At 37.9% G+C, this 15,532-nt stretch overlaps 1 protein-coding gene across 4 annotated transcripts in view; it reads left to right on the plus strand.

Annotated features, from left to right (window-relative positions):
- Window positions 1-15,532, plus strand: part of KCNIP4 (potassium voltage-gated channel interacting protein 4) — a 437,397-nt gene that overhangs the window by 160,507 nt on the left and 261,358 nt on the right. The window contains exon 1 of one of the 4 annotated variants that reach the window (XM_083835180.1): window positions 4,185-4,294. The exons of the other annotated variants lie outside the window; for them this stretch is intronic. The gene's annotated coding sequence lies outside the window, so the exon portion shown is untranslated. Of the gene's footprint in view, window positions 1-4,184; window positions 4,295-15,532 lie in introns of those variants that run through there. 4 annotated transcript variants of the gene reach the window in all.

Raw genomic sequence — 15,532 nt, forward strand, 5'->3', positions numbered from 1 at the left:
TGTAGGCATCTAATTAAGTGAAGTTAGGATCTTTGTTCTGCCTGTCCTGTTGGTGACAGTTCCAGATTAGCTGTTACTTGGGAAATTAACTTTTTGCAGCATAGCTTTTTCAGTTGCACACAGTATAGTTTTTGTGTGCCTTTAGCTCTAGCCTATGAACTATCTAAGAACTATGGCTCGCTCCTGATTACAGCCTCCAGTTGTGCTTTTCAACTTTTCTTTCCTGATCAAAAAGTCATATTTGTATATCTTTGTAACCTTTCATTGATCAAAAACTTGAAGTTTCCTGTAAATGTGAAATTTTGAAGACTATGCAGAGCCTAAATAGTGATCTGAAGAAATCCTTTACCAAAGGGAATATCAAATGTATACAGACTTGTTTTGGAAGTTGCCAGAACTCTCTGAATGAACCTACAACTCTTCTTTCAATGTCCTATCAACACAGTTTCCCTGTGTAGAGGAAGAAGTTTCTCATTTCTCGCGTGCTTGCTAAAGTCTTTTGGGTCGATGACCAAACAGTCAGCTGACTGGTTGGTCTGTTCCTTTTTCTGTTTTTTCCTTCTACTTCTTGCACAAGTAAACAGCCTGACTTCCTCGGAGTTATTTTGGTGTTCCCTTAAGATTGCAGCAGTGTTTCTAGGAGTGGCAATTTTGAAATTAGTAGAGTATTAGTATATATATTAATATATATATTAGTATAGCAATTTTGAAATAGTGTATAGTATTTATAAACTACATCCAAAGCTTTAAGAGATCTACAAATGTTTCCTTGGCTGTTTTGTCCTTTCATATGCTCGCCACTGCTATGCCACTGTCATGCCTGCAGAATGACTTTTGAATATGCAAGGTTAGTGGAATTTTCCACTGCAAAAAACACCTTCTACTCCAAAACCACAACTTTGTTTCTCACACTCAGTACATATTTTTGATAAGAGCAGGAAGCTAGCATGGTACTAATCCCATGAACTTCTATCACAAAGAGGTAAAAATGTATCCAATACGCAATGTAGATAAAACCTGGACAGTAAGCTCTGCATTTCAAACGTGCTTTTTTCTTGCCATTACTTTTGTTCAATGATTCTTATACTACACTGACTTGTGTTTTCTCGCACAATTTAATATTGGCAAGTGTCCCTATATTTCTGGGCTGCTGATCTGCTCATCATCCACCTTAACATTATCTTTGCCCCTTGAAGAACCCCTAGTTTGGATAAATAAGACTGTTTGCAATGTTAATACTAGCTAAATGCATATATATATATATATATATATATTTCATTTCAATTAAAATCTCTACCTGGCAAGTGAAAAGTGAAGTGAAAAGGAGTAGCTGCAATCCAGTCCAGGGGCAGAGGAGTCAGAAGCTCTTCTCCATCTCATGGCAGAAAAGAAACCCTGAAAGGACCAGAATACTTTGTTTAGAGCCCTTTGCTAGAGAGCCTCTTCTACTATAGGTTGCAAGTTTAAATTGTAAGTGGGTCTTACTTAGATTGTGCTGCAAAATCACAGACAGACCTACGTGTTTGGAGATTGCAGTCAAGGACACACACATCATGAAAGTTTCTGGAGACCATTAAACAGAATTTTATTTCAAAAGAAAGAAAGTGCGTATTTGATGACAAGGCAATTCCAGATTTCATATCAATGTTTTGAGCACTTCATGGCCATACTGGCAAATCTATCTACAATGTAGAAAGTACATTTACAATACTTCAAATAAAATGTATTACTGATATTTTTGGAAGAACAGTAATTTTCTCAGTAAAAATTGTCAGAAAATTCCTCTCTGAAATTAGATGTCAAAACATTTTTAAAGTTGTTGAAATTATTAAATTAAGGCTTTTTAATCATATGCTATTTCTTTATGTAATTTTAGAAATAATATATAGTAATTAATGTAGATTAGATTTGAAATTCATAATCCAGAGCGAAAGACAGTTTTGAGCTTAGATTTTAGAGGTTGATAGTTCTTGCAGAATAATTAAAAGTCCACGTGAAAAAAAATGGGAACATTAACAAATATGATTAATTTTTGGTAGATTTTATCCTTCTGCTTGGTAGAAAGACCAATTCATTTTTTATGAGGCTGCCAAGGATCTTTAGTCTTTTAGTTAATGCAACATAGTCCTGAGATTCATCAGACTGTCAGATCTGTGAACCCTAGCCACATTCAAAGGGTATTTAATAATTCAAAAAGGAAGTTTCCTTGTATCTTCGCAGTAAAAGATGGAGTTACTGGTTAGTCCCTACTATTAAAGAAGTATTCAATGTGTGAAAGATTGATTTTGAGATATTTAGTATTTAAAGAGTCATTGCAGAAAAAAATAAAAATAAGAAACAGAATTTTGTTTTAATATCTTTTACCACTTATTATAGAGAATTATATTTCTAACTGTATCCTTTGTTTGATAGATGTTTTACATTGGGAACATCTTCTCTTTCTCTAAGCAGAGAATTACAACCAATTTCTGAAACTTTGGAGGAAAGTCCAATGTATATTATAGATTATTTTTTGTTCCATGTTTAAAAAAAAATATATATATATAAAATTTGTTCCAAATGATAGGATTTTAGACAATTTTATATATGTATCAGATAATCTTGCTGGTACATTAAGCAGCACATTTCAGCCTCAGCTGCTTTTTGACAACAGAAATTGATAGTTGTTAGCACCTTCCTGTCTTCTGCTATCAATTATGCAGACATGTTTTCCCATAACAAAGCCAGTCACTTTTATGGAACATAATTGTGAGATACAAATAATTTCAGTCAGACTCAGCAGTATGCTATAAATAAAGCACTTTAGTGACAGCACTGTGATCAGTGCTAGACAACAATGCTGTAAAACAGTTGAGTGATCTGCACTGCTTGCCTCAAAAGGATGCAGCATGACTGGTGCAGCACTTTCAGGAGCACTTGTCAAATTGTCTTCCACTCTAAAGCGTAAGTAGAAGTTGGGAAGAAAGAAAGTAAATGTGGGTTAGCTATGAATTTCTGCAGCAAAACATGGTTTTCTGAGAGGGAAATTTTATTCCCCACTTACTGAATCAGTTATTTTCACAAATATGCTGTAGTATGCGTAAAGGCATACAAGTATCCAGGAAGTAAACCTTCTTAAACTATAATAAAAATGGAATAAATAAATATACTACTTTTTGTGAATCATTTCTGCTATTAGAGCCACAAGTACTTTATAAAGGTACTTCTCCTTTGATATTCTTTTTTAACACAGAATAAAAGCTGCTTGCCTATTACACTTGATAGAAGACAGGTGGGTTGTCTTTGAGAGATTTGCTTAGCACTGGGAGAAGACAGCAACAAGGGACAGTGCTGAATGAATCACTCCAGTGACCTGTAAACCCCTCACAACTGACTTCTTTTTCTAAGGGGGTCCTACACTGATTTCTTCATGTGGCTGGCAGCACATCTGCAATGGGATCAAACGGGCACTTTCATCACAGAATCACAGAGTGGTTGAGGTTGGAAGGGACCTCTGGTTGTCATATGGTCCAAGCCCTCTACTTGAGCAAGTTGCCCAGGACCATGTCTAGACAGCTTTTGAATATCAAAATGGCAGTAGGATGGAGACTCCACAACTTCTCTTGGCAACCTGTATGCACACAAGGAAAAAATGTTGCCCAATGTTTTAAGGGAACCTTTTGTGTTTCCATTTGTGCCCATTGTGTCTTGCCCTGGAGCTGAGCACCACTAAAAGGAGCCTGGCTCCATCTTCATTGCATCCTTCCTTCAGGTATTTATATACGTGGATGAGATCCCCCTAGGCTTTCTCTTCTCCAGGCTGATCAGCTCTCTGTTCCAGCGCTCTCAGCCTCTCCTCATATGAGAGATGCTTCAGTCCCTTCATCATCTGCTTGTCTCTGTGTTGGACTCTTTCCAGTATATTCAGGTCTCTCTAGTACAGAGGGGCCCAGAACTGTATGCATTACACCAAATGTGGCCTCAGCAATGCTAAGTAGAATGTAAGGATCACCACCCTTGACCTGCTGGCCATATTTTGTCTAATGTAGCCATGAATACTGTTAAGACTTCTTAGCAGCAAGGGCACATTGCTGACTCGTGTTCAACTTGGTGTCCACCAGGATACCCAGGTTCTTTTCTGCAGAGCTTCTTTCCACCTTAGTGGCCCCCAGCATGTCCTGATGCCTGGAATTGTTCCTCTCCAGGTGCAGGACTCTACAGTTCTCCTTGCTGAACTTCAAGAATTTCCTGTCAACCCTCCTCTCCAGCCTGCCGAGGTCCCTCTGGATGTCAGTATGGCCCTCTGGTGAATGAGGTGGGTGGGCTCCAGAGGAGAGGGGAGATGGTGATGGGCTTCTGTGTGTGTGTGTGTCTCAGGCCATGTTGGGATGGATACCTGTTTTATAATAAAAACCTGGAAGTCAGAAATTGTCCTATAATGTGATACAGAAAATTTGTAGAGTCTGCCCTGTGAGGTTCATCCTGGCCACATGGCTTCCCAGCCAAAGGATAGGCATTAATTCTTGACTTCAGAGAACATATTGCACTCAATATTGTCTTCTGCCAAAACTAGATTTTTCCAAATATCAGTGGCACTGGGAATCCTTTAAAAGCCATGGCATAGCTTCTTAGCTTCTTAATAGCTTCTTAATATAGCACGCTTCTTAATTTCCTGTATGCTTTCTTTGCTGTTTAAGTGTAAAGGTACTAATGCTTGGCATACTTATGCTTTTGTTTTCCAGTACACAATATTTTTTACATTCCAAATCTGTGAAACCATGCATATTCCTGGCTTCTATTAACTTAATTGTTTTATTAAGGATGAACATATGCCTTTATCTTCTGAACTGTTTACTATTCATTTTCTGTTACAAAAACAAGGGCAGGGCTCATTAAGTATTGTTAAAAGGTAGGATACTGTAAAATTAGTAAACATAGTAATTTCCTATTTGTGTGCTCTTATCCCCTTGATACACATGTGAAGTACATGAGAAAATAGAATGTTTTTAATCGGGTAGTCAAAAAAGCTACCAGGAATAAACTGATGCATTCAAAGGTAATTTTCTAGTTTCCTACACAGTGGCATCTCTGTAACTACAGATGAATATATGAATATTTGTTATTCCACAGTAATAGCATTAATTTTTCTGATAAGTCGAAGTACATTTTTGGCCCTCCATTTCTAAAGCTGCCCCTTAATTTTGAGTAACTTCTTTCTGGATAATTACTTAGAGCTTTTTAACTTATCCGGGAATAAAATATAATAAAAATACAAGAAAATTGTATACTTTCATGTCTAGTAACGCTCAGATTGGCCCTGTCAGACCTACTTTTCTGAAGTGGCAGGTAGCATAAGCACCCAGAGCAGTGAGCTGAAGCTAAAAATGTTGAATCTGACCAATGCCTCTGACAGATCAGTCTTGACTTCTTTATTTTTTTCTTCAGGACTGTATATTTCCTTTGAATTTAACAGCTGCTTCTTCAGAACAACTCTTTTATTATAACTATAGCTGGGAAAGGGGAAAGTAAGGCTCCAAAAACCTTTGTGCCTGCACATCTCTTTTAGATGCTGAGAGTTTTTCATATTTTTGGTGTAGTCCATTTGAAATCGTTGAGTGTAAAATATGTTACAACAGCACTGATTGATGAGGACAACTCAATAGTGAACAAACTGAAGAGATCAGGAATAAACTTCAAGTAACGTTTTGCAAGATCTTGTAAAATGTCTTCAGTTATGGAGAAATAGAAAATAAAATCTTTGTCTTTTTTTAAAAGTTTCACTACTCACTGTTCCCCTGTTCCCTTACTAGTAGTTAAGTATTGCTAAATGTTTGACTCATGCAGTTAGTTCTTTGATATAACGTAGAGATCCTGACGCCTGATTTATTTTTTATTTTTTAAAACCGTCATGCATTGTATTGACAGGGCAAGGCACCATTCCCTCCCTGTAAATGTATAAAGATATGTTCAGCTGTGTGAAATACTTGAGCATGGTGGTGCTGATGACCTTGGAAAAGCCCACGTGATGTTGCATCCATTGTATGCCTTGAGAGGGTATAGAAAATAAGGCGGGGACAAGTAGTTAAATAAGGTTAAAATAGCAGTCTCATTCCTTCTGTGAGGATGGTCTAACCATGCACTGAGAGACAATAAGTAGAGACAGTACCTAAGAGAACAAAATGTGGTGTCACAGTATTTTCTAAACCCATATAACATACAAATTATTACAATATTAAACTATATAGTGTACATGTATTTGTGTATAATAATGTAAATTCCTAGACTAATAAGTCAATATTACTTAATGAATTCTACCTTTGTTTAAAAATGTTTGTAATACACTCTCTCAAAACCTTTTGACTTGCTTTTTATCTCTATGTCATTCTCTAGTTTATTTTGGATGTTGTGAAACTGGTTAGACAATTATAAGAACTCAATAAACCATAGCTCTGCAGTTTCATTGCATATTTGTTGATGGAGGCAGCATCAGCCCATAAAAGAAAATTGCATTCTGTGTTTGTGTGCAAACAAACACACACACACATATATACAAAATTTAAAAGATTTTTTTCCCACTTCATTAAATCATCACGTCCCATTTGTGGAATATTTGTTCCTCTCTAGTGGAATTATGGTCTTTCCCAAGATTCTGAGAGAGACATTAATTCTTTCTCATCCAAGCTAAACCTATTTATCATGAAGAGATCTTAATTTATAACTTTCAAACTGAAATATTTTTTTTTTCTTCCAATGACCTTCCTAATCTTGAAACTATGCAATCACCAAACTTTGAAAGGATGTGAAGGAAAATAGAAACTTAGGTCTTCCCTACAACTCAAAACCTGATTCTTGTATTTGTGTATATATTTTTAAATCGATTGTTAGTGATTTTGAATTGAAGCTAAAGTAGCCAGGGAGAATGCTGTGGTGATACTCCGCAGCATAAAAAGAAAGCACTCATCAGAGCATGTGTTTGGTTGTGGTAGACTGGTTCACTGAAACTCATGTGAAGCACAGTAGGGACAACTTGACTGAAGACAGTGAAGGGATATTTTATGAATGTTTGTCATGGTGACTGCAGTACTGTTCAGAAAGAGCTGACTCAACTTTAAACAAACCAATTGCAGCATGGAGTTCAATGGGGTAAATGAGCTGACTTTCTTGTGCCTGCATTGCTTTGTGTACCTATAATTTTGGGTTTATTTGAATATGAGCTTGAGTTTCCCTTGCTGGAGGGTGGACATTAAAAGCAGTGGCAAGAAGAACTACCATTACATAGTTTTAAGACAGACTGACATCTAATTTTGATTTAAGTCTATTCTAAGTACGCTTATTTTACGTGCTCAATAAATGCAAGGAAATCCAATCATGTTTCCCCACAGAGGTTGCTAAGTTACTGTCCATCATATTTGAGAAGTCCTGGCAGTCTGATGAAGTTCCCACTGAGTGGAAGGGGGAAACCAAAGCCCCATTTTTAAAAAGGGAAAACAGGAAGACCTAGGGAACTACAGTCCAGTCAGTCTCACTTCTGTGCCTGGCAAGATCATGGAGCAGATCCTTCTGGAAACTATACTAAGGCACATGAAAAATAAGGTGGTTGGTGACACCCAACATGGCTTCACTAATGGCAGATCATGCCTGATAAATATGGTGGCCTTCTACAGCAGGGTTACAGCATTGGTGGACAGTGGAAGAACAGCTGACATCATCTACCTGGACTTCTGCAAAGCATTTGACATTGTCACCTGGGATATGCTTGTCTCTATACTGGAAAGACATGGATTTGATGGATGTACCACTCAGTGGGTAAGGAATTGGCTCAATAGTTGCACTCAAGGCGTTGTGGTCAATGCTTCGATGTCAGTAATGATCAGTAAGGAGTGGTGTTCCTCGGGCTGGTATTGGCACCAGCACTGTTTAACATCTTTGTCAGTGGCATGGATAGTTGGATTGAGTGCATCCTCAGCGAGTTCGCTGATGACACCAAGCTGTGTGGTGCAGTTGATATGCTGGAGGGAAGGTATGCCATCCAGAGGGACCTGAGATGTGGGCCTGTGCGAATCTCATGAAGTTCAACAAGGCCAAGGTCCTGCATCTAGGCCAGGGCAAATACAGGCTTGGCAGAGAATGGATTGAGAGTCCTGAGGAGAAGGACCTGGTGTTGTTGGTTGATGAGAAGCTCAATGTGAGACAGCAAAGTGTGCCTGCAGCCCAGAAAGCCAACCATATCCTGAGCTGCATCAAAAGAAGCATGGCCAGCAGGTCAAGGGAGGTGATTCTCCACCTCTATTCCTACCCATGAGATCCCACCTGGAGTTCTGTATTCGGCTCTGGGGTCCCCAGCACAAGAAGGACACAGAAGTATTAGAGTCCAGAGTAGGGCCGCAAAGATGATCAAGGGGCTGGAGCACATCTCTGATGAAGACAGGCAGTGGGAGTTGGGGTTGTTTAGCCTGGAGAAGAGAAGGCTTAGGAGAGACCTTAAAGTGGCCTTCCAGTACCTAAAGGAGGCCTACAGAAAAGCTGGGGAGGGACTCTTTGTCAGGGAGTGGAGTGATAGACAGAGTGTAATGGCTTTTAATTAAAAGAGTACAGATTTATGTTAGGTATTAGGAAGAAATTGTTTACTCAGGGTGGCGGGGCACTGGTAAAAGGTTGCCCAGAGAAGCTGTGGATGCCCCATCCCTGGAAGTGTTTAAGCCCATGTTGGATGTGGCTTTGAACAACCTGGCCTAGTGGGTGGCATCTCTGCCCATGTCAGGGGGGTTGGAATTAGATGATCTTTAAGGTCCCTTCCAACCCAAACCAACCTATGATTCTAATTTACCTTCAGGAATTCAAACATTACTACAATACTCTTTAATTCAGCAAAATACTTATGTGAAGCAGAATTTAATAGACCAGGATATAGTCAGGTGATCCTGAATCTGTTTTTAAAATATATGTAACTATCTAGCAGGTAAGTTTGTGTTTGTATGCATGGATGTTGGACAGCCTACATGTGAGATTCCATAACCATGTTGTTACAATTCACTTCAATAAGCAATAGGAACTATCACTGGCAACCTTTTGAAACATCTATATATATTCTTCATCATTCCTGTTAAATTCTTTTTTTTCTTAGAGTATTTAACCTACAGTAATCCTAAATGTGTTAGCTAAAAATGCCTATTTTAAATAGTTCAACATCTTCATCGACGACCTTGATGAGGGAATAGTGTCTGCCCTCAGCAAGTACGCCGATGATACAAAGCTGGGAGGAGTGGCCAACATGCCAGAAGGCTGTGCTGCCATTCAGTGAGACCTGGACCAGCTGGAGAGATGGGTAGGAAGAAACCAAATGAGGTTTAATAAGAGCAGGTGTAGAGTCCTGCACCTGGGAAGGAACAACCGGACCTATCAGTACAGGCTGGGGGACGACCTGCTGGAGAGGAGCTCTGAGGAGAAGGACCTGGGGGTCCTGGTGGACGACAGGTTGACCATGAGCCAGCAGTGTGCCCTCGTGGCCAAGAGGGCCAATGGGATCCTGGCGTGCATTAAAAGGAGCGTGGCCAGAAGGTCAAGGGAGGTGATCCTCCCCCTCTACTCTGCCCTGGTCAGGCCTCACCTGGAGTACTGTGTCCAGTTCTGGGCTCCCCGGTACAAAAAAGACAGGGATCTCCTGGAAAGAGTCCAGCGGAGGGCCACAAAGATGATACGGGGCCTGGAGCATCTTCCCTTTGAGGAAAGGCTGAGAGACCTGGGTTCAGCCTTGAGAAAAAAAGACTGAGAGGGGATCTCATCAATGTGTGTAAATACCTGAGGAGTGGGAGACAGAGGGATTTGGCCCACTTCTTTTCAGTGGTTTGTGGGGATAGGACAAGGGGTAATGGCCACAAGATAGAGCACAGGAAGTTCTGCACCAACATGCAAAAGAACTTCTTCACAGTGAGGGTGACGGAGCACTGGAACAGGCTGCCCAGGGAGGTTGTGGAGTCTCCTTCTCTGGAGATATTCAAGGCCCATCTGGACACCTACCTGGGCAGCCTGCTCTAAGGAACCCGCTTTGGCAGGGGGGTTGGACCTGATCATCTTTCAAGGTCCCTTCCAACCCCTTCAATTCTGTGATTCTGTGAAATTATGCCAAAAGAATCTGAACTTCTGATATTTAATAATCAGTCTTTGAATATAGGGAATAACTTGGTCTAAGATCAATAGGTCATATCATAGCTGTGGGCAACACATAGGCAGCACACATGCTCTGTTCCTTGAACTGCTTTCATTAAACTTTTCTGAAATTAATTTGAAATATTTTATAATACATTGAAGTTAAGAACTGATTATGGATGACTTTGTAGCAGTAGTTTAGTAGTAAATGGACTTGAAGTCATCCATAACATGGATAAATCTGATTTATACCATTAAAACAGTCCTGTTCTATTATTGAAGATAAAGGAGGGTGACAAGACAGCAAGTCAGTATTGATTTACCAGAATATGACAGTAATAATAGAATAATTTCTAAAAGATTTATATTGTGGATCATTCAGTGTTGACATGCAATGCCAACGCTGATATTAAAAGTTTAAGGAAATTGCTATTTTTCTGTGTTCTTTTTTTTTTTTTTCATCTTTGTATTTAAATCCTCCCTATTTTTTTCAAGACTGGATTGAGTGAAGACAAATATTTATTTCCTCCCACAGTTTTAAATATTAGAATTTAATAGTTTCTTCTGTCTGATACACACCATTAGACACTTTCCCAGAAGTAATTTATCACTGTGTGTTTAAATCATGAGTCAGCAAGTCCCGGATGAGAAATGAACTTCTCTCATATAACATATTGTATCCACTCTAGTTTTTCTGAATTTCTATAAATCCAAATTTCATGCAATAAGGTTTAGATTTATATTTAGACCAAATGAAGCATATTCAAGTAGATACATGTGTGTTCATATTGAGCACATGTATCTTAAGAGAGATCTCCCAGTAGTTTCAAGATTAAGGCTCAGTGTTCAGTGTACTTTATCATCCATCCAGAAAGATTTCATTATTCAATTACAATGTAGACAAAGATCCAGCCAGATGCCTAAAAAAATCTATATTGTAGATGTCAGATAAGATGATCTACATGTAAAATACTGATTTAATTAACTGATTTTAATGCAGACACTGTGGTTTTTACTTCTTTTCACATTAGACATTATTCCCTAAAATTTAATCATTTTCTTTCATCTATTTCAGAAAATAAATCAACCATACTGTTTAGTTTTCTTATTTGATACAGCCATAATTAAATATTTGATTATTTTCATGACTATAGAAAGTCTTTTATTGGATGAATTGCTTTGAAACATACCGAAGGAAATAACTAATTTTCCTGGAAAAAAAATGATTTTTACCTTTTCCAGAGTAACAACAATTTTCTCTTAAGCCTTTAAGAAAGTGAGAACCACATATATAAGAAAGAATTTTGCCCTTTGACTTCAAATGTGAAAGAATAAATAGTTTTCTTGAGAAGGTCAAAAGTAAACTGATGATCAAAATAGACGTGCTCAAGTTAAGGCAGCTTCAACCTGTTTACTTAGTAAGTGTACTGTACCTAGAAGTTGTAACTAGTAAATGTAGGTGAAAATTAGAAGGAATGAAAAGCACTCTGTTTCTTCATTTATTTTAACTGAGATGGAAAACAGGAGTCAGACCACATGCTGGAACATTGCTGCAATCAGGAAGGTTTTAGCCATTGATCACAGAAATGCTATTATAATTTTTGCTTTTTAGAAGTAGTGATCCTGAGTCTGGGGCTTTAAATGTTTTTGTCTGATGTAATTCTTCAGGAATTAGATTTCCTTACTTTTGTCTTCTCTCTTGCAATTAGCAGAGAATTAGAATAAAATAAAACAAAATATTGGGCATCAGGAATGAAAAATAGAACCTAGTTTGACGTGCAGTGCTCTGCGTCATTTCCTTATCTGAATCACAACACTTACAGAACTGCAGGACACTACTTGCCTGAGCGTTCTGATGTTCTTCCTATGTAATGTTACAGAAGAAGGTTTCTTTGACATTTTGCCTGTGGGCAGCATGATTGTATAGAACAGCAAAACATCATTATAAATTTGTGTGAACTATTTCAAGACCTTTATTATGGAAAAAAAGAACCATTAGAAAATAATTGTGGTAAAGTAAGAAGACAACCCTGCAGTGATTTACAATTCTAGATTAGAAAGTCTTCCAAACACAATCCAATTCTCTGGGAATGAGGAATCTATGGATTCTGACTCCAGCAATTGATAACTTTCAACTGACTGACTTAGCAAAGAGTTCTTGAGATGATACAGTTCTTTGTCTGAAAAGGCTTTGCTGCCACACTGTGGAAAAAATATTTATTTCATGTAGAACATTGTTAAAAATAACACACAGCCTCAGTTTTCTCATCCCCAACATACACCCCATGAGTTTAACAGAGGTCCAACAGGAATCAGTTGGAGGATTCATCCTAATCACAGATGGCAGGTAAAGAAAAAACATTTCATAGAAGACATTCAAAGGCAATGTAAATGCAGATATTAAGAGTAAACAGGGAATAAGTAAAACTAAAAACAAACAAGCAAACAAACAAAAACACACAAAGAAAACACCATCAAAAGAAGTTTTTCAGATGTCACCTTTGAATTCATATTTCCGTTTTTTTTCTAGCGGATTGATTTCTGCTTTCAATAGCCAAGGCACTGATGTCTGTATAAGCAATATAAGTCGTGTCCAAGAAGCAGGAATTCACTGTTGTTTGTTTGTTTGTTTCTTCTGTTTTTGTCATTTTCATTTTCATTTTGTTTCATTTTATGTTCTGCATTCTGATTTTTGAAAACACTAGTTCAATGACCAGAATGCTATCCTGGCTTTAAGGCACAAGCGCTTCTGTTTGCTATGTATTTCAGTACATCACTCAGACTCCATAAAATATTGATAAAAATATCATGTATTGGCAATTTTACCACTAGAAGTGGAGAAAGCACAATGTAGATAGTCTTACTGCTCTTCAGAAGCTGGGAACAACCAGCATCAGATGGACTGACAGGTATCACACTACCCAGATCCCACCCTTGAGCACACTTACAGGATTTTCCTAGAAGTGAGCAATTTTATTCATCATTTCTGTGGGAAAGCAGCTACTCAATGAGAACACGCCGCTTCACATCAAGATACCCCACCCATGAGATGCCACCAAGAGTGCTGCATTCAGCTCTGGGACCCCCAGGAGGACACAGAAGTATTAGAGACAGTCCAGAGGAGGGCCATGAAGATGATCAGAGGACTGGAGCACCTCTCGTATGAAGACAGGCTGAGGGAGTTGGGGTTGTTCAGCCTGGAGAAGAGAAAGCTCTGGGAAGACCTTAGAGCGGCCTTCCAGTACCTAAAGGGGGCTACAGGAAAGCTGGGGAGGGACTCTTTGTCAGGGAGTGGAGTGATAGGACAGCATGTAATGGCTTTTAACTAAAAGAGGATAGATTTATGTTAGGTATTAGAAAGAAATTGTTTACTCAGAGGGTAGTGAGGCACTGGTAAAAGGTTGCCCAGAGAAGCTGTGGATGCCCCATCCCTGGAAGTGTTTAAGCCCAGGTTGGATGTGGCTTTGAGCAACCTGGCCTAGTGGGTGGCGTCTGTGTTCATGTCAGGAGGTTGGAATTAGATGATCTTTAAGGTCCTTTCCAACACAATCCATTCTATGATTCTGTGATTCTATAAAGATAAGGACATGCAAATGTTGTAAATGTGTGGGAGCTGTCCAGAGTGTGGATATGGAGTTTGCCCTGTTAGTGTCTTACTTGGGATGGTGATGAAGGAAAGTATATTACAGGACTCGGGTGGTGCAGCACCTCCTTCCTGAAAAAGTACTTAGGAATAAAGATCGCTGGCACTCATTACCCTTTATCACATCTTCCATTTCACACAATGTTATTTCATTAGTTTCTACAAGTATTATTTTATTTTCTCTCCTCCTAGTTTATTTTATAGTGGTTGTTTAAATTGAACTTTCTGGCTAAGCAAAAGAGCAGAGCAAGAGGACACTCCAGGCTATATGATGTTCATCAGTGTGTGGCATGAAAGTGGAAATTAATGAAGAGTAGCTTTTAAGCTTCAAGCAAGGATTGGCTCCATTAATCATAGGCTAACCCACAATAAACAGGTGAAAGTGAAGCTGAAGATGACAGCTGAATTGTATTAACTTGTAATACTTTCTGGACATTGGTATCTACACTATCCTAAGAATTCTTAGTAGTGGAATTGAACAAATGAAACACAGAGGAAAACAAACAAAAACCAAGAAATAGTAATTTGTTTTTGGATTATAAAAAATTAATTTCCAGATTCCCCAATCTGGTCTAGGCACAATGTGAAACACCTAGGTATGCCAATGGCTAAGCATACTATTAAAACAACTGGTATTGTGTAGAATTAAATAATAATTTATTTTTAAAATTAGAAATATTAGAACCAACTTTAACCACTAAAATAACAATCTCAGAGGTAATGAAAATGGTGCCTGCTGCCAAAATATCCACCTTATCTCATTTTTCTCTTGTTTTTTTCTTTTACACCCTGAGCTTTCACAAAGTTCCTAGGTGTCTATGTCTAAAAATGAAATATGTTTAACTATACAGGAATAGAATATGTTTACAGAAACAAATATTTATATATAAAACTTAAATACTATTCACTGTATCACTAAACGTAAAATCTACTTACTATCTAGTATATTGTTAATGAGAAAAAAAAACTTCATGAGAAAACCTTTAAAATGCAAATTTTTGAAGGGAAAATAGAGGCAAAAACTAAGGGAAGCATTTGAAATGGTAATGTAGGTATCTCAGTATGTAAGCTCATTAAAAATCAAAAAAAGACCAAAATTAAAGTTTTATTAATTTACCTACCAGAGGGATTCAGCTCACTTCTCAGTAGTTAAAAAGATAAAAATAGCATTCACTGAGGTTTATTGTGAGCATGTGTAAGACAATAGAATGCAAGCGCACTTTCCATGTACTTCCCTCAAGGTTATATTTTTTAGATAGAGGATTCGATAGTTGTCAGTTAATCAGCTGGTGTTTTGATGAAATTTTTTGGTTCTTTATCTCATGACTGCAAACACATGGGTAATATTACTCCTGGAATTGAGACATATTTTACGTGGATAAAATACATCTAGAAATCTAGATTGATTTTCTGGGGAAATGCAGTTTTCTTCCGTGTTTTCAAATCTTTCTAATAGCATGGAGGGAAAAAAAATATAAGTTGGTCAATTATTACCCAACATTATTACAGTAAAATCATAAAACCCACAAGTGTATGGTTGGAGAAATGGCAACCTTGTTGTTAGAACAGGGTGTATTTATTTGTTGTCTTAATTCTTTAGAAACTTATTCCAGAAAGTTATATAAATGGTGTAAGGGGTACAAAGACGATTTACAAACCCTTATGAAACATTTAGGTAATTTCTCTGTAATTAATCTCCAATTTGAGAACAATGACTGTGTTGTCCTTCACCAGTGTTCTCCAGTGTATCCTTCCTGTAATGAA

Source organism: Anser anser (genome assembly GCF_964211835.1).
Source record: "Anser anser genome assembly, chromosome: 4".
Classification (NCBI taxonomy): Eukaryota; Metazoa; Chordata; class Aves; order Anseriformes; family Anatidae; genus Anser; species Anser anser.